Below are 25,170 nucleotides of genomic sequence, written 5' to 3'. Positions count from 1 at the left end.
CCCCGCACTAGAACTCATGGACATTCAATAAAGATGAATGTTGGAAGATTCAAGGCAGCATAGTTAAAATCTGGAACAGAAGGAAAAGATGGCCAAGAACCTGGATGGCTTTAAAACTCATGGAAAAATTTGTGGAGGAGAAAGCTACCAATAGTTGCTAGCCATGATGACTGTGCTGTACCTCTACACTAAGCGGCAGTTGGCATCTGTGTTTCTTGAGAGTACACCTCCGGAGTGAAGTTAATCTGCTGTGTTAGCAGCACCAAAGCGACCTCCCTGGGGTGCAAGCCTGGGCAGTGCGTATTGTGCTCTCAGGCTGCCCAGATGACAAGACTCCCCTGTCTGCCTCACTGATGTGGTTCAAAGGAAAGCAGAGACTTATGTTTGGCACCAGCTTGGCCGCTAGAAGGAGGCATACTAGGCCCCATCCTATCATCTAAGGGACTCCAATCTGGATTTGTATAGGTTTTACTCCTTAGCCTTTTCTTCTCCCGAAGATATCCCAGAAGGCAGTGGAGGTTTAGGATGAGAGTTTTCCTTCTCCTAGATGGGCTACCTTGCCACATTGACCAGTTCCACCTCCCCCTCACTTCCCTCTACAGCACATGCAGAAGCAGCCTTCTTGACCACTGGACCCACTATAGGTCTCCTTCAGTCCATCTGCTGGAGCCTGTCTTTGCATGCAGGATAAGTCCCTAACTCACAGAAGGTTAGAGCACCAATAGCCACTCTCACCTGGCTTAGCCAGTAATATTTCTGCATTTGCCAAGTAATACTTAGCCAGCAGTAATACTTCAGCTTCAGGGACCACAGATGTGCTGGAGTCCTTCTTGAGGGTTCCTTCTTGAGGGATCTGGGGAACTGTGAGAACAGGATGCTGGACTAGATGAGTCATTGGCCTAATCCAGCGGACTACTTTAAGTTCTTCTGTTCTTATGCTCATGCTCTAGAGGTGAGTTGACCAGAAGAGTCTGGGCAGGGCGGGTCCAAAGGAAAAACCCACACATGCTGAACCAGCTGGAAGATCAAAGCCGGCACATTCCAATCAGAGAGGAAGGAATGCATGATAGAGGAGAGGTAAAAGGAAAGGGAAAGAGCAAAGAGCTAGGCTATGGGAAATCCCAGCAACTTAGGAGACAGCACAGGGGGAAGGAAAAGGCAGCACGTCTGGTGTATCGCTCAGTGTATTCATGTGGCACCGGGAAATAATAAAATAATAACTAAATAATTGAATTCAAACCCAGAAATTGTGGAAGCGAACTGGAGAGTCCTTGTGGTTCATGAGGAGACCTTCCGCAGAGCCCGAAGGGTATGTCAGTGAGGGCAAAGGAAGCCCCAAAGAGACCTGAGGTGCAGCGGGGCTTTGTTTAGGCTGCTTCGCCTCCCCGCCTAGCAGCTGATGTGTGGGGTGGTGCAGCAGCAGCTGCTTTCCTGCACATTCTCCAGCCTCCTGCCAACCCCAGAGTTTCAATTCTGGTTGTGAATATTTTTGGATACAATATTTTTGTTGTGGATTGAAGAGAGAGCTGCAGAGAGGGTGTTTAAAGGGTTTTTAGAGGGTGCTCACCATTTTACGTGATTTCAAACTGGTCCTGTTAGCTAGGGATGATGGGAATTATAGTTCCAAAACATCTGGAGGGCCGGAATTTGCCTATGCCTGGAATAAAATATAATAAAATTGGGATTTAGGGTTTTTCCTCAGAATTGTGGAGGGCATGTGTCCTATGTCCTGTTTGCGAAGCAGTGTCGGCACTTCTTCTGACAGGAAATGCTCTGTTGGGGGGGGGGGCACACAGAAGAAAATGGTGAGTTGAGGAGAGTCAATTAGGGGGGAGGGAGAAATGCCCCTTTTTCATCTGAGGAATGTTGGAGGGTATGGAATACAGGACTAGATGGACCCTTGGCTTAACCCAGCAAAGTTCTTTTTGTGTCATTAGGCCATTAGATGTTGGGAACTGCCCTGTGTTCTTCAGATGAAAGGCGTTATACCAATTTAATGACTGAATGAATAAACAAATGAATAATAAATTATGTTAACTGCGATGTAGCAATTTATTTCCAAGGGACATAGAGTAATTTGGTGTGCCACTCTTTTATGCTGGAACTGTTCTCCAAGTTTCATTGTCTCCTTCTCCCTCTAGTGGCCAAAAAGAAGGAACAACCTCCACCAGTCAAGGTGTGTGTGTGTGTGTGTGTGTGTGTGTGTGTGTGTGTGAGAGAGAGAGAGAGAGAGAGAGAGAGAGATTATTTGGCAGCAGGAGGCATGTTGGGATCAGGAATGGAATGTTCCTGCGGACTTGCCATGTTTGGAATGAATGATTCATCCAGCTTTAGGTCAAACTGTTCTTGGATTTGGATGTTCCACTCAGGTACTCTGCGGTGAGGTGCCAGGAAGCCACAGGCTTAAGTGGGTCATGTTGAACCTCACCTGTTGATGTTGAAGTTGGAACATCCCAGAAGCCAGAAGCAATTGGCCAATGACATTCCAGCAGCTGGGAGAAGACTGAGGAACTTCTTCTTTCCGTGTTTGGAGGAACATGCTAAATGCTCAGGGGAGAGGAGACCCCAGATCAGTAGTCACAACATCCAGCAAAGCTCCTCATGAGCATAAACAGAGAATTGTTACTTGGTAATGAGGATAGATCTGTCTGGGTCCCTTTCAACTCTACAGTTCTATGACTGGCTGTACCATCTTCCTATCTATCCTTTACTCTGACAGTTCTAGGAACATCGGAATCTTCCTTATACAGAGTCAGACCACTAGAACATCAAGCTCAGTGTTGCCTACAATGCCTCTCCAGAGTTTCAGACAAGGAATTCCCAGTCCCACCTGGAGATGCTTCAGTTGGAAGTAGGGACTATCTTCATGCAAATCAGGAGCTCTACCCAGGACCAGATTTAGGTTTGATGAGGCTCTAAGCTACTGGAGGTAATGGGGCCCTTTATATGTCCAGCTGTCCTTTGTCAACAACAAATTGTCACTGTTTCTTGTGTTGCATATATGCCATATGGTATTTTATGGACCTAATAGGGATCTAAAGCCATTTGCACATAAAAAAATATGTACTTTATCCTTGTAATTGTTGAACTGAAATACAATTAAGAAGAGGTATATTAATAGTGAAATAATTATTAAGCTCTAACTTAAAATGATTGTTTTTATTCATAACAAACTTAACAATGCAAACACATTGGCACATTTGGCAATAACAAAAGTTCCTTTAGAAACACAATTTACAAAGACTCATAATCTAGTCTCTAGAAACTTGCTATAACATGAAATAGCAAACCAGTGATATTTTAGGGAGCAGGCTAGCAGGCGGGGCCCATGACTTACATCATAGGATCCTACACAACACAAAACACTGTTGTGTATGTAGGTTATATTTTATTTGTTTTTTATCTTATATTTTGGAAATGTGCATTGTGGTTTTTTTCCCTTTAAATTTTTTGGGGCCCCCCAAGAAAGTGGGGCCCTAAGCTATAGCTTGTTTAGTCTATATGTAAATCTGGCACTGGATCGATCACTGAGCTACAATTCGTTTCCTGAAAACAGAGCACGATTCCAGTCCTCAGAAACCTTTTCCTGCAGCTGGAAATGTTCCTCAAAACAACAATGTGGAAAGTACCGCTAGAGGGCGCCTGTTGCATCACAACATGGACTCTGTTCCAAAAAGAAAAAAGAAAAAGAAAAAAAGGAACATCCTATTTAAAGCACATGGCTTTGCCTAAAGAATCAAGCTACAGTCACCATGATTCTTTAGGGGAAGTCAGGTGCTTTAAATGAACATTGAACGTACTTTTAATGTATGGTATTGATTTGCCTATCCTGTGTTATCTTTGCACCATAGGCTCATTTCACCCACAAACCCCTCTCTACCTTTCCTTCAGCCAAGCACAAGCATGTAAGTGTAATAAACAAAAACCTGCCCTTATTCCCTTATGGGGAACACAAGAGCCCTTATAGAGTCCTTTGTAGGTTCTCCATCGGTCGGAGAAAATAACAGAGGCCAACCAGGGAATATTGAGAAGCAAAGCAACTCGCAACGCCTGATCTTTATTGAACTGTTGCAACAAGGTGCTCCCCTCACATGCAGGAAAGGAGGAGGACCCAGAACCAAGGTGTGCCTGCCCTTATATAGACATTTTAAATTCCCTGCCCTGGAGACCACCCCTCCATACATCATACATACATCACAGAAAAGGTGTCTACAACAGAAATTTGAATGTTGTTGTTTTTTCTGTCTGCCAGGTTATCTGATAATGGCTTTCCTGGTAGTCTGGCTATTCCTTTGAGATGGTGATTTCTTAATTCCCGAGACAATGGGAAGGTACCCTCACCCCCTCCCTCCTTGCAGAACAAACATTTGGTCAGTTTGGGAGTCAAAATGATTTCAGGACAGTCTTCCTGTGCTGCTCCAGACATATGGTCCCCATATCTATGTACGTGCTAGACTGGTACATTTATGAACATTTATTATATATATAAGACCTTAATTTTTTTATTTCATAAGGAAGACCTAGTCTGACCTGGAGATGCTCAAGAGATAGCTCTTTGACTGAGCCATATATATTCCCAAAGAAATAAAATAAAACAAATATTTACTTCTTTTTTTAACAAAAATGCAAATGAATGAGGAAACAGAATGGACTTCTGAAGGGAGACATGTGAAACTAGCCCACACTTGGCCGATCTCCCAGTTCCCTAGGTCGAAACAACCTCATTCAATCTCAGGGACTGGACAGAGGAGGAATGGTGAAGACTGCCTCCCCATCCGGACTCTTCCAGGGAGGAGTAAAAGGAAGACAATATAGCTTTACAACAGCGGTTTGAGGGAGGTCACAGCTCAGAGGTAGATGAGGGGGGAAGCTGGGGAATTGTGGGACAGCCAGAACAACACCCAGCTGACACATTGCCATTAGAAAGCGTTCCAGACCCTCCATCTCCTAGAACCTGGCAAGCCTTAAAAGTAGGAGAGCAAACAGCTCAAAGACAGAGGGCACTTAGCGGCACCCATAGAAGTGACAAGGAAGTGGGAGAGACGGGGGGTGGAGATTCACTCAGGACAGAGCCATTATCCAAGAGGCTGGGTTCTCTCAAAGGACCTGTTGATGGCGTTTTACCATTGTACTGTTGAGAGTGTATTAACTTATGGTCTGTGTGTGGTTTGGGAGCTGCATGGTAAGGGATAAAACAATGCTGCCCAGGGTTGTAAAGACTGCGGAGAGAATAATTGGGTGCACTCTTCCCACCTTGGAACAAATCTATGCTTCCAGGTGTCATAAGGAAGCTGCAGAGATAGTGCAGGATAGTGCGCACCCTGGAAATGATCTCTTTCAGCTTCTGCCTTCTGGAAGGAGGTACAGGGTTATAAAGACTAGGAATAGCCGCCTGAGAAACAGTTTCTATCCAAATGCGATTTTGGTTTTAAACGCAGTGTAAGGGTAGTCTCTATGGGAGTATATTGTATTTAATTATGGGGTATCAGAGGTTTTAGGGGGCTAAGCAGCCTGGGATAGCAGGCTTGTGGGTTTTTGAATGTCTGATGTAGATTTTTTTCAATTTCGTTGTTCTGTACGGGACAATGACAATAAAGATTATCGTATCATATAGCCTCTCTCTGTAAAGTCTGAAATAAAAAAGGGCAGTAAGAAACTTTTCCTTGTCTTAATAGTTTCCTGGGCAACCGGCCGGGAGCTGCTGACAGCTTCCTGACATTCAGTAGCAGGAAAATTATCTGCTCAACACCATTGCCTAAAGGCCCGTGTCATGCAGTCATACCTTTTAGTCCCTGAATTTTTGGAATCCTCTTTGAAAGCTGTCCAAGTGGGTGGCTGTCACTACTTATACTCTGTATGCAGAAGAGCTTTCTTTTTTGTCTGTCCTGAATATTCCAGATTCGTTGTTCAGATTCGATGGATAGCCCCAATGGGTTCTGTGATTGTGAAAGTGGATCCACGTTCTCCACACCATCAGTTTGTCCCGAATCTACCAAAATTCAGCCTCATTGGATGTTCTTGAGTTCCAGAACTATGAGAAAGAGAGGGAAACCTATTCACTGTCTCCACACAGCTCATAATTTCATTCTCCTCTATCATACACCTTTCCCCTGAGACAGGGGTTCCCAAACGTTTCAGAGCCACCATCCCTTTGGTTCCACAAACTAATCCCTCGTGCCCCTTTACCCTACTCTGAAAAGTATTATTCAAAACAGCAGGTTGTGTGACCAGAAGGAAGGAAAAAACAAAATAAAATTCAAAACAGTAGCAATTAATTGCACATTGAAAACTATTTAGTTTAATTAATTCAGAAGAAAATGATTAACTTGATAAAGTGATGCCAGCCTTTCAGTCATTAACACCTCCAGTTTTTCTGAATATATGCAATCTGATATATTTGAACAGATAATGATGGAAGATACATGGGAAAACAAATGTCAAAAGATTTTGAATAAATGGACAAGTTATAGGAATTGGATAGCACGGCAGGGAAACCAACGCAAGCATCCAAATTAGAATGAATAATCTGTGCACATGGTTAAAGATTGGAAGAGAGGACATTTTGGGCGGGGGGTTAAAAGGGAGGGAGGGAGGGGGAAAAATAGGATAAATGAGTAGGGACAAAAATATACAGTGGTACCTCGGGTTAAGAACTTAATTCGTTCCGGAGTTCCGTTCTTAACCTGAAACTGTTCTTAACCTGAAGCACTACTTTAGCTAATGGGGCCTCCTGCTGCTGTCGCGCCACCAGAGCACGATTTCTGTTCTCATCCTGAAGCAAAGTTCTTAACCCGAGGTACTATTTCTGGATTAGCGGAGTCTGTAACCTGAAGTGTATGTAACCTGAAGCGTCTGTAACCCAAGGTACCACTGTATACTATTACGCATAACGAATAGGAGGATGATTTTGATGCATGTTATTGTTATATTTTCGACTGAATGATTTTTCTGTAAGTTATTCGACGTCCCTGAATGGAAGTGTGATTATAAAGAATGGAAAATAAATAAAACCTCCAGTTTCCCTCCCCCTCTGCTTCCCCCTTGCCTCTTAGTGTAATCCCACTGCCTCCCCAAAAAAAGCAGTGCCACCCACTTTGAGAACTACTGCTCTAAGACTTTAGTAAGTAGGCATAAGACTGTAGCCTTAATGACTAGTTTTTGCATAACATAAAAATTAAAACTAATGCTGTAACTAAACACCTCGACTGATAGTATTGATAGCTAAGATGAGACATCGAATGATCGGTGAGACATCAACCATTGCTCAAAGGCCTTGAATCAGAACTATATATAATTTTGTCTGCTCTGGATCTCCTGACACCCAGCCGCCTGGATTTCTAGTATTGAGCGAGAGGGAGGGGTTCGCAGTTTCTTCTTGCTTCCCTTCCTACCCCACCCTGGCTCCAAGCCTCAGCACAGTGGCATGCTTTTTCCATGGCCCACGCACTTTCGGGTGTGCCAAAAAGGACTGCCTGGCAACCTCCACACCCAACCTGCGTTGATACAGGCTTTGGCACATCTGCCAGGAATCTCATGTGATGAAGTGACACACATGCTCTTCTGCAAGTCCTGGAACCTCATGTGACACAACCAGACCATCTCCCCTCCAACTCCTGAGCCTGAATTTTGATGAAGCCTATTTTCACATTTTGATGCCTTTGTTATTCTGAAGCACCTTATTCCTTCCACCAACAGCTGTGTCTACAGCTGCAGCAGCTGGTTAGGACTGGTGCAGCCAGTTAAATCCCCTTGGCATATTTTTTTCCTATTACCCCAAATTCAACCCTCACAACCCCAGTTGTAAAAAGAAACTCCAATGTGCCCAGAAAATGCATGTGAAATGTAAGTATGCAAGATAACTGCAGCAAACAGTTAATATTTTATACATGATATGTCAAGGTCAGTAAAAGGTAACAGTATCTCAATACCAATCAAATAACATTGTTTTTGTTTAAGGAAGAAGACGTTCATCAAGGTTTCTTTTACTTCCTCCTTCAATCTTGCCCTTTGATGACCAAACACCTAATGTCTTTACGGATTGGAAACCTGTTTTTCTCTTCAAAACAAATAAGAGTTCAAGGTTCTCAATAGGCCTGCCCTTTAGACTACAGATATACAAAGAAAACAGTGCACCATGTCTTATTTTTATATATGATTTTAATTATTACTGTTATTATCACTTGGAGGGTGACCCCATGTAAAACTGTAGCAAAAAGTTAATATTTTACGCATTACATACTAAGGGGAGTAAAAGGCCAGAGTATTTCTGTGCCATTGAGAAAAGATGGTTTTTGTCTGAGGAACATGTGTATCAATATTTTTCTTTCTTTTAGCCAATCACAGCTAAGAAGCCAATATTGTCCTTTCACCCACTAAACACATTGTTTAAAGTCCTTATGGACTGCAAACATTACTTTCTCTTTAAAACAAAAAAAAGTTCAAGGTTCTCAATAGGCCAGCTCGTTAAACCACAAATATACAAAAGAAACAGTGCACGGTGTCTTATTTTTGCATATGATTTTAATTATTACTGTTGCCCAAACAGAGGCCAAAACAGAAAACAGTTAACTTTCCTCCCCAAATTATGTTTCTGGGTGGGGAAAAGACACTGGAATTTCATTGCTAGACAGAGAAAATATTTGAAACAATTTTATGTAGAGAGGACAGGCATTCAATAAGCTATCCCCCATCCTTCATCCACTTCTTTTAGCCAACGATGACTCAGAACAGAAGATGGTGACCCTTCAGCCAACAAACGCATCTTCCTCAGGAGTCTCACGTTCTCTACTTCTGCTGCTGCGGCCACTGGGGGGTTTGCTTCGTCTGCTGCTGGCAAGGGGGTGGGATGACCACAGAAGGGATGCATGGAGGTGGGACGACCACGGGAGGTTGTTTGGGGCACTGAGCTGGGATGACCACGGGAGGAATGCAAGGAGCTGGGATGACCACAGGAGGTTGTTGTTGGCAGCCTCTGTCCTCATGGCAGGAACTTCCACCCCTGTGGCAGGAGTCCTGTGGTTTGTTGTGGCAGGAGTCCTGTGGTTTGTTGTGGCATCCTCTATCGTTGCGGGAGCACATCTTGATATTGGTCAAATCTGGAGTCCTGTGGGAAATGAAGAGACAGCCTTTCAGAGAAGGTCCAGCAGGAGCATACCTTTCTTATTCCTTCACTCTAAGCAGCGTATTATATAGCAGCCTTACTTATATGGCACCTATCATCTTCTGTCTGTGTTACAAAATGAAATCCATTCCTAAATGGAGCACATTTTGATATCGGTCAGATCTGGAGTCCTGTGGAGAAAAGGTCTAATGCAGATGTCTATTTTAGGGTGGCTTCTCAAACCTTCTAGACATTTTGGGCAATAATCACCTAAGGAGATGATTGTAATTAAGAAGCATAAAAATTGTTAAAATAAGTAAAGCTAAAGAAACAAAAACCAGGGCCTTATGATACTCAACAGAATTCCAAGAAATAGCATGGAGACCTTGGGAGGAAAAGAACATTGTTCAAGTGAACTAGAAAAAAAATATCTCACAAGAAGGTTCAACAAAAACACAGTTTGAAAAATATCCTCTAGCTGTTATAGACTCTCATCTTCCTGGACCAGTGGCTATGCTATCTGGGGCTGGTGGAATTTGTAGTCAGAAACATCTAGAAGATACCACCTTGGCTAACCTTGGCTTAGGTTCACAACGTTCACAGCTCCAAGGATGGACGAAGTGATGCTTTCTGGAACATTGGACTACAACTCCCATCAGTCCCAGCTGGCTCATCTAATGAACAGGAATGATGGGAATTGTTGTCCATTGTCCTCTGGGGGACACCAAGATGGCTTCCCTTGACATAAATCACCCCATGCATCAATTTCAGAAGATCAGTTCCAACCCCTGCCCTCCAATTCTATCCACAGAACAGGCAGAATCCCCAAACTTACTGAAAATGTAAACTGGAGTCCTTATGATATGATCACTGGAGTCTTGTCTGGATCCTTGTGGTGAGATACTTTTTATACGGTCCCTCACCTGCCTTCCGGAAATGAAATTCCTCTCTTGGGCAAGAGTGAGCAAAGCTGGACTTTCATGTGATGATTTGTACGTGTTACTGGATTGGCCCCACCCTAGGGAAAAGGTATCACCGGAACATAATGAGATTACTTTTGCAATGCAGCATGCAACTCATGACAAATCAGGGTCTGATTCTGCACTGCATAATGTAATTGCACTTAGAATTCCTGTGTACAGTATCAATAATCACACACATTGATCAATCTGGGGAGGGGTAATGAAAGGTGTGGTCCAACAGAACAATCTTTTTCAGGGTCTTCTTACTGGATTCCTAAAATACATCTTTTGGAGAATAATGGAGAATAGTCCCAAAGTAGAATTTGCAAATGTCACCCACTTCTGCCAAAAGCTTGTTCTCTCTCTCCCTCCCTCTCTCTCTCTTCCTCCATAGTCAATTGTAGGGAAATAAAGGAATGATCACAATACATTGAAAGCTCATCCAACATATGTTTAAAGCTAGGGTTGCCATATTTCAATAAGTGAAAGTCTGGACACAAACAAATTGTTGACCTTTTTTAAGGGGGAGGGGGCTAAATCATGTTAATGGCAACCCTATTAAAGCACGTCTTCCCCCAAAGAATCATAGGAACTGAATTTCCCCCCTCACTGAGCTACAATTCCCAACATCCTTAGCAAATGTGAATGTAGCTTTAGTGGGATGCAACCCTGTAAATTAAAGAACTCGTGCTTGAACATACAATTGTAGAGTTGGAATGGACCTGGGGGTCATCTAGTCCAACACCCTACAACGCAGGAATCTCATAGCCATCCCTGGATGGACTTGAACCACCAACCTTCTTATTAATAGCCAGACACACTGACCTACCAGTCTGAGAGCCTTTCTGTATAAAGGTCCAGGTTCCCTGAGAAGAGGGATTGATTGTTAAACCACTCTGTTAATAGTAGCTCTGTGAGGGGAATAGGAGTCTCCTAACAACTCTTAGCACCTTTAACAAACCACAGTTCCCAGAATTCTTTGGGGGAAAGCCATGGCTGTTTAAAATGGCAAAATATTGCTCTAAATGTACAAGGAGCTGCCCCCCCCCCCCGGCTCATATTGCTCATTAATTACTCTCAATTATTTATTACATTTCTTAACTGCCCATCATCCCAATGGCTTCACAGTGTGTTGCTACACAACGTACTGTGTAAGTTAAAATACACCATTTCAGCATATACACCAGCGGTAGTCCACCTATTTATACCTACCGCCCACTAATGCATCTTTCTTGATAGTAAAATTTCCTTACTGCCCCCCAGTGCTTGGTGGAAGGAGGATTCAGCTTGTGCCGTAGAACCCCCTACTGCCCACCTACAGTCCTGAAATGCCCACTAGTGGGTGGTAGGGACTAGGTTGACAACCCCTGATATAAACAATAAAGCAGAGATAAAAATGGTAAGTTAAATCCCTTTGTTGACTCTTACACACAGTCCCTCCGCACTACTGTACCTTCACAGCTGCCTAATTCCGACAGCAGGAGGGTCCATATTCCATGGTTTTACAATTTCCTGGACCATCAAAGACTCTAGCACCCACACTCTAGATTTAGGCCTGTGGGCCTGCTAGGGGTTGTAGCCAAATGGTTTAGTCACACATAGTTCTAAAATGGAAGGTGTGTGGAAACGTTGGATGGAATCGCCTTCCCCATGATGTGTCTTAAAGGCATCCAGAAAGACATTGTTCAAAAGGGTTGTCCTACTGGACGCTGCCTTTCTTTCTCCCAAAAGTTGCCCAATGTTTGTTGATCTGCAGGTTTCCAACAAAGGCAATTAATTACGTTACACAGCACAGAATCAGCCCCAGAACATGGTCAGGTACCTGCAGTATTACAAAAGTGATCCCATTATTTCCTGGTGACACTTTTCCAAAGGGTGGGGCCCATCCATCGAAGAGTTGCTCATGGCTTGAAGGATGATATTGCTCAGACTTGCTCAAGAGAGGAATTTCATTCCCAGAAGTAAGACAAGGGGACCGTATAAAAGGTCTCACCCTCCAAGGATCCAGACATACACTTCTGATCTTCGCTACTGCAGCTTTTCCAGTTGGCATTTGGGGTAAGTCTGGAGATACCACCTGCTCTATTGATTGTATTTGTGGGAGGTTTGAACTTTGATTATTTAAGATGCATGGGGATAACCTAGTTTCCAGATTATGTTTCTTTGGGTTGCATCTACATGCATTCGACTTAGAATAGACACAATGAAATGAATGAACCTTTGTTAGCCATGTCTACTTACTTCACTGGCTCTACACTGAGAAGGATTGGCATTGGGTACAATTTTTTGAAAACCAACCAACTGTAGGCGTTGGTGAACTAAGTAATCAAAAGAATCTTTGACTAAGTTAGAGCTGAGTTATCACAAAGAGAATGCATCTAGCCAACAGTTTGAGTGGCACACACTTGGACAAATGAAGAGTCACAGCTCGGTGGTAGAACATCTATTTTGCCTGCAGAAGGTCCCACACTCCACTCCCAGCATCTCTTTTTTTAATAATAATTTTATTAATTTTAATACAAATCCAATAAAAGCTGCATTGTCACAATACCAAATTACAATCCAATTGAAAACAGAGCCAATGATTCAAAAACTGAATTAAACAATTTGAGCAGCTCAAGGTAAATTCCCAGCAACTCAAGGTACAGATGAAATGGCCTCCTGTCTGAAACTAGCCCTGAAAGAACTAGGGTTCAAGGCATATGTTCTTCCTTAAAGATATTAGGGATATTGTCAACTAAGACAGGAGTTTCTTTAGTCCGGATTACTTGCTTTGCAGGATGAGTAGAATGTTAGAAACCTGGGGTATGTTGGGTGAGTCCCACAACATTTAAAATGTTGATTTCTTTACTTAGCATTGGTATTCCACCACTTTTCCTCCAAGGAGCTCAAGGTGGTGTACATATTTCTGCTCCCTGTCTTATCTTCACAACCACTCTGTAGGCTGAGAGTGTGGGACTAGCCGGAGGTCACTCAGTGGACTCCATAGATGAGCGGGGATTCAAATCTGAGTCTCCCAGGTCCTAGTCCAACACTCTAACCACTATACCACACCGGCTCCATTTAGGAATGGATTTCATTTTCTAACACAGACAGAACATTATAGATGCCTCCTACAGGAAGGGAAGGCTACTATATTGTGAGCTGCTTTGAGTGGAAGACTAAGAAAGGTATGCTTCTGCTGGACCTTCTCTGAAAGGTTGTCTCTTCATTTCCCACAGGACTCCAGATTTGATTGATATCAAGATGTGCTCCCGCAACGATAGAGGATGCCACAACAAACCACAGGACTCCTGCCACAACAAACCACAGGACTCCTGCCACAGGGGTGGAAGTTCCTGCCATGAGGACAGAGGTTGCCAACAACAACCTCCTGTGGTCATCCCAGCTCCTTGCATTCCTCCCGTGGTCATCCCAGCTCAGTGCCCCAAACAACCTCCCGTGGTCGTCCCACCTCCATGCATCCCTCCTGTGGTCATCCCACCCCCTTGCCAGCAGCAGACGAAGCAAACCCCCCAGTGGCCGCAGCAGCAGAAGTAGAGAATATGAAACGCCTGAGGAAGATGCGTTTGTTGGCTGAAGGGTCACCATCTTCTGTTCTGAGTCATCGTTGGCTAAAAGAAGTGGATGAAGGATGGGGGATAGCTTATTGAATGCCTTTCCTCTCTACATAAAATTGTTTCAAATATTTTCTCTGTCTAGCACTGAAATTCCAGTGTCTTTTCTCCACCCAGAAACATAATTTGGGGAGGAAAGTTAACTGTTTTCTGTTTTGGCCTCTGTTTAGGCAACAGTAATAATTAAAATCATATGCAAAAATAAGACACCGTGCACTGTTTCTTTTGTATATTTGTGGTTTAACGAGCTGGCCTATTGAGAACCTTGAACTTTTTTTTTTGTTTTAAAGAGAAAGTAAGGTTTCCAGTCCATAAGGACTTTAAACAATGTGTTTAGTGGGTGAAAGGACAATATTGGCTTCTTAGCTGTGATTGGCTAAAAGAAAGAAAAATATTGATACACATCTTCCTCAGACAAAAACCATCTTTTCTCAATGGCACAGAAATACTCTGGCCTTTTACTCCCTTTAGTATGTAATGCGTAAAATATTAACTTTTTGCTACAGTTTTACATGGTGTCACCCTCCAAGTGTCCCTATTTTCCAGCGACATCCCTGATTTAGAGAAGCCATCCCAGTTTCTGATTTGATCCTGGAATATCCACTTTTCCTTAGGATATCCCTATTTTCATTGGCGAAATGTTGGAGGGCATGGAGTTATTATCCCCTGAGCTATCTGAAGGCAATCCTGGATTTTTTAACAACAACAACAACAATGTTTTCTTATGTTCTTATATATGTTGAAAGCTGCCCCCCAGAGTGGCTGGGGCAACCCAGTAAGATGTATGGGGTATAAATAGCAAAGTTAGCATTATGGAATGGCACGCCTCTATTTTCACCAGAGAAATGTTGGAGGGTATGAAAATCCAGAGACAAATTGTAGACCTTTTTTTATATATAAAAATGCCAAAGTTGTTTAGCATTTCTTTTTTCTTTAGAAAAACAGCAAAATTGTCGAGCTTTTAAAGAAGATCCCCAAATTCACAACACCCTCAATTTTTTGGTTATGTTGCCAAAAATCCAGGATGAACTGCTGCTTTTGGGAAATTCCACCCGGACATCACTTCCACCACTGAAATCTCACTAATGTCCGGGGGAACCCAGACATATGGCAACCCTACCCTAATGTGTTTTCTGGGCACACTAGTGTCCCTTTTTACATTTGTGCTTAAATCCGGCATCTCCATTACCTCAACATTTCATTTTATTTGTGCATTTGTGGCTTAAAGGGTTTTCCCAGGTGCAAAAATATATAAAAAAGGAGAATTCCCAGGATGTCAGGTGTAGGGTTGACATGCATCCTCTTTTTTTGAGGATGCTTCCTCTTTCTCAGGTGTAAAATTTGAGACAAATTGCATTTATTTGCTTTGAATGGCTGTTATAGCATCCTCTTTTTTGCACTTCAATATATGGCAAACCCTAGGTTTGGGGCATGTACTCTTTGGTGAGAGAAACTCAGGGGGAATTTAAAATCACAAAACAGGCAGCAAAGTAAAATGTGTTTAGTCTGGGACAGTAATAAATTCAATTCAGTTCAATTCAATGCATTGCTTGCTGTTTTAGAATAAAATCATTAATTTTCTCACCCATTTTCACTATTTTGTATTGCTTCTGAAACGCATTTTAAAAGAGCCACCATGCCTTTGGCAAGACAACTTCTTAGCTGCTTTTAACCAAAAAGAAAGAAAGAAAATCTTATTGCACATCTTCTTCCTCAGACAAAAATCATCTTCACTGACTGGCAATGAAATACTGTTGCCTTGTAAAGCAATGTGTGAAATAATAACTGCTTGCTGCAGTTCTATTATATACAGTACTTACATTTCATTTGTGCTATCTGGACACACTGGTTTCCTTTTTACACTTGTGGTTATTTTGTTTATTTGTTGAATTTATATACCGCCCTACACTCGGGGGGTCTCAGCGCGGTTCACAGAATAAAATCAAGATATAAAACTGCAAAATACATAATAGAAATAAAAGCAACCCAATACCCCCCCAAAAAAGACACGTTTTAAAAGGGCATAGGTAAAGGTAAAGGGACCCCTGACCATTAGGTCCAGTAGTGGCCGACTCTGGGGTTGCAGTGCTCATCTCGCTTTATTGGCCGAGGGAGCCAGTGTACAGCTTCTAGGTCATGTGGCCAGCATGACTAAGCCGCTTCTGGCGAACCAGAGCAGCACATGGAAACGACGTTTACCTTCCTGCTGGAGTGGTACGTATTTATCTACTTGCATTTTGACGTGCTTTCAAACTGCTAGGTTGGCAGGAGCAGGGACCGAGCAATGGAAGCTCACCCCGTCGCGGGGATTCGAACCGCCGACCTTCTGATCGGCAAGTCCTAGGCTCAGTGGTTTAACCCACAGCGCCACCCGCGTCCCAGCGCCACCCGCGCATAGGATGTTGGGTTAAACCCAGCATCTCCAGTACCTCAACATTTTCTCTGCGTGAAAATTAACTGAGGTCTCCTCATCCAATAATATCTCGTAAGGATGATGTCATCCCTCTACCTGTATTTCCTGTTATACCTGTGAAGGGAATGAATGATGATTCTCTTCATTGTATTCCAATATCCTCCTTGCTGCTGCAAGGGATTTGGGGAGACATAAACAAAACAAAACAGAATTTGCATTGGCAGGAAATATGATTTTATCGTTAGAGATTGCATGGGGCTGCTGCTGCTGTGTGTGTATGTGGATTCCAGTGCTAATGAACTTCATTGTCCACCTATTGCAGGATGGAGGAGATGAGGATCAGCGATAAAGAGATGGCTTCACAATGGCTTGATTAAACATGACTGAAGCAGTGTTTAAAAGAAGGTGGTTGTTGTTTCAGATGTTTAGATGTTTACAGATGCTCTGCATGTTTTAGATGATTTCCTGCCCTAGAATCTCCAGGTCTCAGTAATTTATAAATTATAGTGAAAAGAATTAAGAATAGATGTATTGGAAATTGGAGTTTGTAGCAATAATTATAGTAACAAAATGCGTAATTAGAAAGACTTTAGAAAACCATCAGTCGAGGCTGAAGGAAGTCTTAGGCTGTGATAGCCAAAAAATTCAAAATGATGTTTAAAAGGATGTTTTGCTGGAAAATATGTGTAAAAACTAATAATGTATTATTATTATTATTATTATTATTATTATTATTATTATTATTTAAAAAAGGAATCTCCAGGTCTCTATAAATTTCTGTCTGAAATCCTGGGTAAGGGCTGCCGGTCAGTCTGTACAGTCCTGAACTAGATGGATCAACTGGTCTGAGTGTGGGGAGATATAGTATCTGTATAGTATTGTATCTGTATAGTATAGTTTCTTTCAAGTACGTGACTTTCCCTAAAGAAGAATGGAGACTGTAGTTTGTTAAGGGTCCCCGGAATTGTACCTCTGTGAGGCGGAAACTAGGTAGAAGGCAGTTTCCTATTTTCCTTCATTACTTTCCCCATGCAAACTACTCGCACACAGTTCATGCACTGACTTGTGAACTGGCATTGAATGCAAGGCGTTTTCCCAGGGCAAAATTAACCCACAAGCGTATCACACTGTGAATGCCCTCAGTTGGGATTCAGGTTCTCTGTGAGATGATCCCCAGTGAAGAAGCTTCTGGTAATGCAAAAGGAATTCCACTGCATTCTTAGAATTCCACTGCATTTACCACATAAACACCAGCAAGAAGACATTTCAGGAGATCTTAATGGGGCTGTGTTCTTTTTGTAGTTTTAGGACCAGCAGCTGCATTGGCTTCCAGCTTGTTTCCAGGTCCAACTCAAACAGCTCACATTCTTGTTTAAAGCCACAAATGACTTAGGCCCCAGAAAGACCACCCCCTTCCATAGAAACAGTCTCAGGTGTTCAGATCAGCAGAGGAGGGCCTGTTGTGGTAGCTCTACCACCCTCAGAAGTTGGGGATGTGTGACCCAGGGAAGGGCATTCTCTGTGGCAGCCTTTAAGTTGTGGAATTCCTTTCCCACAGAGGTGCCCCTGGTGCCTTCATTGTATGTTGTTGTTGTTTAGTCGTTTAGTCGTGTCCGAATCTTCGTGACCCCATGGACCAGAGCACACCAGGCACTTCTGTCCTCCACTGCCTCCCGCAGTTTGATCAAACTCATGCTGGTAGCTTCAAAAACACCATCCAGCCATCTCATCCTCTGTCGTCCCCTTCTCCTGGTGCCCTCCATCTTTCCCAACATCAGGGTCTTTTCCAGGGAGTCTTCTCTTCTCATGAGGTGGCCAAAGTATTGGAGCCTCAGCTTCAGGATCTGTCCTTCCAGTGAGCACTCGGCTGATTTCCTTAAGAATGGATACGTCTGATCTTCTTGCAGTCCATGGGACTCTCAAGAGTCTCCTCCAGCACCATAATTCAAAAGCATCAATTCTTCGGCGATCAGCCTTCTTTATGGTCCAGCTCTCACTTCCATCTTCATTGTATAGTTTTCATCATATGCTGAAGAAACACTTCTTGACTATGGCCATTCTCACTTGATATGCAGTGTCAAAAAGCATCCCAATCTGCAAGTGGTGAGAGAATCCCATAGTTCTAGCTGCTTAGCTAGGTTCCGTTTCCTTGGAATGAAATTCAGTGGCGACTGGGGTGTTTACACATGTTCATAACTGGAGCATAGGATGGAGGGGCTCACAACATTAACACCCCACAAAAGCTTGCTTCACATTACAGTGGTACCTCGGGTTACATACGCTTCAGGTTAAAGATGCTTCAGGTTACAGACTCCGCTAACCCAGAAATAGTACCTCGGGTTAAGAACTTTGCTTATGGATGAGAACAGAAATCATGTGGCATCAGCGGGAGGCCCCATTAGCTAAAGTGGTGCTTCAGGTTAAGAACAGTTTCAGGTTAAGAACGGACCTCCAGAATGAATTAAGTACTTAACCTGAGGTGCCACTGTAGTTGTAGCTTTGGATCAAGCATGTCTCTGTGCCTCCAGCTTCCAATCTGCTTTCAGTTCAGCTAAGCACACTCTCTCTGACCATTGTTCTCCTATGGATGCTTGTTTTAGACTAATGTTATTTTCACTTTTTGACAGTCTTAAATTATTATTATTATTATTATTATTATTATTATTATTATTATTATTATTTTGGGGGGGTATTGATGATTTTATCACTTTATCTTTTCCGTAAAATGCCTTGTTTGTTTTTTACCATCAAGTGTTGTATAAAGATTATGAAATTAATTAATCAATTAATAAGGATCTGGCCAATGGCGCACCATGCACTTAAACCATTATGGTTAAGAGTGGTGGACTCGTAATCTGGGGAACCGGGTTCTCTTCCCCGCTCCTCCACATGCAGCTGCTGGGTGACCTTGGGCCAGTCACACTTCTCTGAAGTCTCTCAGCCTCAGTCACCTCACAGAGTGTTTGTTGTGGGGGAGAGGAAGGGAAAGGAGAATGTTAGCTGCTTTGAGACTCCTTCTTCTTCTTCTTCTTCTTCTTCTTCTTCGTCTTCTTCTTCTTCTTCTTCTTCTTCTTTAAAAGTTGAAACTCTCCCCCCGCCACCACCACCACCGACTGAGGGAATCCTGGCTAGTTTCTTTTCCTCCGCTGATTAATATGCTTAAATTCAGTGGGTTGCTGCGTCTGATCTGAGGTTGGGGGGTGGAGAGGCATGAATGGGAGAGTCAGAGAGCTCTTGAGTGATTGATAGCCTGTCCCCACACACCCTGATCGCTGTGCTGTTGCCAGGAAGGATGAGTCTTGATCCTGGTGTAGAAGGGGAGGACAGCCCACCTTGCAACGTGGACAGAACACCCAGGAACTCCTGGCAAGGAGCCATTAACTGCACGAGGACAACACTCTGTGTGTCCACAGAGATAGGCACTGTGGTCCATTCAAAGTGATGAGAGTTACAGAAGGCTACCCTCTTCCCCTTCCAGTGTTACAGTTCCTTGGTTTCCCTGGGAAGAGGGATTGATTGTTCAACTACTCTGAAAATTGTTGCTGTTTAGGAGGAATCGGGGTCTCAGCTCCCTTAAGAAACTACATCTCCCAAGATACTTTGAGGGAAGCAACGGCATCATAGTGCTTTAAATGTACTAGTGCCTCCACTCCCTGCATTTGTGCTGCTCACCAACCCCACCTACCCATCATTCCAAAGGCATTGTGGGGTCTCGCTTCATTTTTTTTTCATTTTTTTTTAAAAAATATTTATTGAAGTTTCACAAAAACATAAGTTTACAAAATGAAAAAAGGTCATATAATTAGAAAAGGATAAAAAAAAAGAACATAGAGAAATACATGAAAAGGAAAAAAAATGAATAAAGATGAATAAAAATACAAAAGACAAAAGACAAATAGCTAAAAAAAGAATTAAAAAACAAATCCGTTTTTTGTAACTTTGAACTCATTAGCTTATAAAAAGGGGAGGTGTGAGGAGGCCAAGGAAATAAGCTAGTGGGGTCTCGCTTCAGAAACAAAAAGCTGAAATACACATTTTGATATATGCGCAATGAAGCAGAAATAAAAACAATGGCTAAAAACCCTTCGTTGACTCTTACACCCAGAATGCACTGCTGTATTCTCACAGCAACTGAACTCTCCTGTAAGTGTTAGTGTTCTTTGGTGTCAGATGTGTCCCTATTCTGGGAATTGAGGGGCTCCTGCACCATCATGGACTCTAGTAGCATATCCTCCAACATTTCTCCAATGAAAATAGGGACGTCACAAGGAAAAGCAGGACATTCAAATCAGAAACTGGAATGGCTTCTGGAAATCCAGGAATGCCCCTGGAAAATAGGGACACTTGGAGGGTCTGTAGCAGGTTGCAGGTGCACCCTAGACTTAGGGCTGTGGGTTTACTAGCTGTTTTAGCAAACTGCATTAATCAGACATAGTTCTAAGGCATAAAGTGTGTGGAAACATTGAAAGAAACAATCATCTCCATGATGTGTCTTCTAAACATACAGTAAAACATCACCCAAAGTGATTGTCCTACCGGATATTGCCTTTCTTTATCAGTGACTGTTATCTTCCCCATGATCTGTCTTCAAATAATCCAGGAAGACGTCCTGTGATAGGTTTCTCCTGCCAGGCATTGTATTTATTTATCCCAAAAGTTGCCCAATGTTTGTTGATCTGCAGGTTACCGAGAAAGGCAATTAATTAAGTTACACGGCACAGAATCACCCCTTGGAACGTGATCCGGCGCCTGCTGTGTTGCATACATGATCCTATTATTTCCTGGTGACACTTTTCCAAGGGGTGGGGCCCATCCATCGAAGATTTGCTCATGGCTTGAAGGGCAATATTGCTCAAGAGGGGAAATTCGTTTCCAGAAGTAAGGCAAGGGGACCGTATAAAAGGTTTCACCCTCCAAGGATCCAGACATAGACTTCGGATCTTCACTACTGCAGTTTTTCCAGTTGGCATTTGGGGTAAGTCTGGAGATACCACCTGCTCTATTGATTGTATTTGTGGGAGGTCTGAACTTTGAATATTCAAAATGTATGAGGATAACCTTGTTTCCAGATTAGGTGTCCTTGGGTTGCATCTAACTACATTCTACTTAGAATAGACACAATGAAATGAATGAACCTTTGTTAGCCATGTCTATTGTCTCCAGTGGGTATCCTCTGCGTAAAACTAGCATGGGCTTTGCAAACCATCTCTGGGCAGAGATTTTAAGTGAAATGTGCTAGCAAGTACTTGACAGATTATAGGCATTGGTGAATGAAGGAGTCAAGAGAATCTCTGGCAATGTTCTTAACTTGGTAGCAGAGCATCTACTTTGCATACAAAAGATCCTAGTTTCAGCTCCTGACATCTCCAGGTAGGGCTGAAATCACCCCATGGAAAGCCACTGCCAATCACTGTGTAGACAATGTAGAAATGGCTCAGTGATCAATGATCTGATTCAGCATGTGGCCACTTCCTATGTTCATGGATAGGCTAGTCTCGAAGGCACTAGAGTCCAAGGCATATTTTCTCCCTTAAAGAGATTAAGGAGCATTGTCACCTAAGGCAGTAGCTCCTTTAGTCTAGATCACTTGCTTTGCCAGATGAGCATACTGTATGTTCAGTCAAGAAACAACAAAGGGGGTGATGGTTTCCCCTATTCTGAACCTCAATATAGGTACACGTTGGCCTCAGCTACTAGGAGCACAGAAAGCTGCCTTACGCTGAGTCAGGTACCACTGACTAGTCTAGATTAGAATTGTTAGCATGGATTGGCAGTGGTTTTCCAGGGATTAGAAAGGGGATAATCCCAAGTCTACCAGGAGATGCTAGATTGACTAATGGTTTGATGTTCCTGTTTATATGTTCCTGTTTTACAAAATTTGATATCCAGTGTACATTGGGTGTGCACTGGGTGAGACCCACAACAGTTAAAACATTTATTTATTTACTTACATTTGAATCACATCATCATTCCTCCAAGGAACTCAAGATACGTAGTTTTCCTCCTACACATTTTATCTTCACAACTCTGTGCAGTAGGCTGGCCTGAGAGGACTTGACTGGCTCCAGGTCACCCAGTAAGATTGGTGGCTGGGAAGGGATTTAAACTCAAGTCTCCTAGATCTTAGTCTGGTGCTCTAACCACTAAGCCACACTGGCTCCATTTAGAAATCGATTTCAGCGTCTAACACAAACAGAACGTTATAGATGCCTCCTACAGGCAGGGAAGGCCACCATATTGTGAGCTGCTTTGAGTGGAAGACTAAGAAAGATATGCTTGTGCTGGACCTTCCTTGAAAGGCTATTTCTTCATTTTTCACAGGACTCCAAATTTGACGAATATCAAGATGTGCTCCCGCAATGATAGAGGATGCCGCAACAAACCACAGGACTCCTGCCAACAGCAACCTCCTGTGGTTAATCCACCTCCATGCAACCCTCCTCAGGTTGTCCCACCACAGTGCCCAAAACAACCTCCCGTAGTCATCCCACCTCCATGCATTCCTCCTGTGGTCATCCCACCCCCTTGCCAGCAGCAGACGAAGCAAACTCCCCAGTGGCCAGGCCAGCAGAAGTAAAGGAGACATGTCTCCCAAGGAAGACCTGTTTGGTGTCTGAAGGGTCAACATGTTCTCTTGAGTCGCCTCTGGCTGAAAGAAGTGGAACACCCTCCCCCCCCCCCGAACCTATTGCATGTCTTACTCCCTGCATAAAAATGTATCAGATATTTTCTCCATCTGGAATGGAAATCCCAGCGTCTTTCATTCATCCTGAAATGTGATCTGAAATATATATATATATATATATATATATATATATATATATATATTTGGACAACAGTAACCAATAAAATCATATGCTAATCTAAGACTGTATGTTGTAGTTCTATTATTCTTTACACTGGTGTTCCTTTTTACATCTGCTGCACCTCAACATTTTCTTTGTGCCCGCATTTGTGAGTTAAAGGGGAACCATTGGCACTCCAGTTGTTGCTGAATGACAGATTCCATCTACCCTTTGCAGCATGGCCAGGAATGCTGGGGCATGTCATTCTGCAGCATCTCAAGGACCAACATTTCCCCAGGATTCTTTGACGGGAACCATGAGTGGTTAAAGTTGGATCACGATTGCTTTAAATGTAAGGTGCAGATGGGGTGAAAGCTAATCCACGGTGGAAAGAATGTAAGAAGTCCCCTGCTGGATCAGGCCAATGGCCCATCTAGTCCAGCATCCTGATGTTTGGGGAGAGCCTACAAGCAAGGCATGGGTACCAGAGCACTCTGCCCAGCAAATTTCCAGCAAATGGCATTCAAAGGGCTACTGCCTTTGACAGTGGAGGCAGAGTCCATCCATAGTGGCTAGATGCATAGGGTCACCATATTTCAAACAGTGAAAATCTGGACAGAAAATTTGTTGAGTTTTTTTGGGGGGGGCAAAGTTGCTGACCTCTTTTTTTTTAGCTGTTTTTGAGCTATTTTAAGGGGAAATTGGCATTTCCAACATGAGCTGCCACATGTCCAGATTTTTCAGGACATTTGGCCGATTTCCACCCAGACACTGTTAAGGTATGCCTCCAGACGTATGACAACCCTAGAACTGATAGCCTTGCTCCCCAAATTCAAGAGACAACCAAAACCAAACTCTTTTTACTCATAAAGGAGATCGAACAAGACAACCTGCCCACAAAATATCATGGTATCTGCACATTGGGACCAATACCTAAATTTGAAAAGCGTCTGTAACTGGAAATGAACTGAAGTGTCTCCTCATCCAATAATCTCTCATGAGGATGATGTCATGCCTCTATCTATCTTTTTTGTGAAGAACAGGAATGATGGCTCTCTTCGTGGTATGCCAATATCCTCCTTGGCACTGCAAGGTATTTGGGGAGACGGGAACAGAAATATTTACATTGGCATGCAATATGATTTTGTCGTTAGAGATTGCACTTCAGGCACAGAAAGCCCTGTGTGTCTGTGGATTTCAATGCTAATGGAGCTCATTATCCACATATTGCAGGGTGGAGGAGATGAGGCTGAGAGATGGAGAGATGGCTTTACACTGGCTTATGACAACCCTGTGATGTATTCTTCTCTAAACAGGGCTGCCTTCAGATATCTTCTAAAAGTCAGGTGGTTGTTTGTTGTCAAGGAGTTTTAGAAGATATCTGAAGACTGGAAGGACGTTCCACAGGGCGGGTGCGACCACCAAGAAGGCCCTCTGCCTGGTTCCCTACAACCACACTTCTCGCAGTGAGGGAGCCAGTAGAAGACCCTCAGAGCTGGACCTCAGTGTCCAGGCTGAACGATGGGGGTGGAGACGCTCCTTCAGGTATACTGGACCAAGGCCATTTAGGACTTTAAAACAGTTTACAAATATGCCAAATAAATTTTACTATATAATAAAAATGCAAGGTTGTTATGCAACTCCAGTGTGAAGATAGAACAGCAAGCAGACTGGTAAGCAAGGAAGTAGCAGTGGTATCAGGCAGCTCAAGTTGATATCAGGCATGCATGCTCATTGCACTGTTTTCAACTCATCGCTCAGAAGTCCTTTGTATTATTAAAATGACTTCGCTAAAAAAAAAGTGGAATATAAATGAAAAAAGCAAACATGGAAGTTAAGTAATAAGCTACAGCTGTAAGAGAATTGCTGTTGGCATCCTATAGGGGTCTTCAGAACCTCAGCTGGTGGAGTTATTATTTTGTTGTTGATTATTTGTGTTCAAACAATAATGTGTGCAAAAAACAGTTTTCAAAGCTCTGGAAAATAATAAAAATGTAAATAAAGAGGAAAATGAGCCAAAACACAAGAAGGCTCGTCTATTTCCTCTCTCCCCCTTTCTTTCTTTTTCTCCCCCCCCCTCCTTCTTTCCTTTTTCCTTTTTTCTTTCTCATAATGGCTTATGTTCTATGCCACGTACTTCAATATTTTTTGTAGGTTTTTTTTGTAGTTTTTTCCATTATTATTATTAAGGATTTTTCTTTTGTAATTTTGGTTGTTTATGTTTATCTGTATTGGTTTAAAGCAAAATAAAAATATTTTAAAAAATAATAATAAATGTAAATAATATTTAAAG

At 42.8% G+C, this 25,170-nt stretch overlaps 3 long non-coding RNA genes across 3 annotated transcripts; 2 read left to right on the top strand and 1 right to left on the bottom strand.

Moving 5' to 3' along the window:
- Positions 1-8,502: 8,502 nt before the first annotated feature.
- On the bottom strand, positions 8,503-10,112 carry LOC310751603. Its single transcript, XR_014542630.1, has 2 exons — positions 9,936-10,112; positions 8,503-9,103 (listed from the first exon to the last, which is right to left on the bottom strand). It is a non-coding gene; the product is annotated as an uncharacterized lncRNA (long non-coding RNA).
- A 1,866-nt stretch (positions 10,113-11,978) lies between these two features.
- Positions 11,979-13,884, top strand: LOC310751553. The gene is made up of 2 exons (XR_014542608.1): positions 11,979-12,120; positions 13,284-13,884. It is a non-coding gene; the product is annotated as an uncharacterized lncRNA (long non-coding RNA).
- A 6,625-nt stretch (positions 13,885-20,509) lies between these two features.
- Positions 20,510-22,959, top strand: LOC310751938. The gene is made up of 2 exons (XR_014542696.1): positions 20,510-21,067; positions 22,414-22,959. It is a non-coding gene; the product is annotated as an uncharacterized lncRNA (long non-coding RNA).
- Positions 22,960-25,170: the final 2,211 nt, after the last annotated feature.

The sequence above is a fragment of the Podarcis filfolensis genome, assembly GCF_964270895.1.
Source record: "Podarcis filfolensis genome assembly, chromosome: 16".
Classification (NCBI taxonomy): Eukaryota; Metazoa; Chordata; class Lepidosauria; order Squamata; family Lacertidae; genus Podarcis; species Podarcis filfolensis.
Note: the sequence above shows the minus strand (reverse complement) of the source record. Positions and strands in the feature narration are given on the sequence as shown.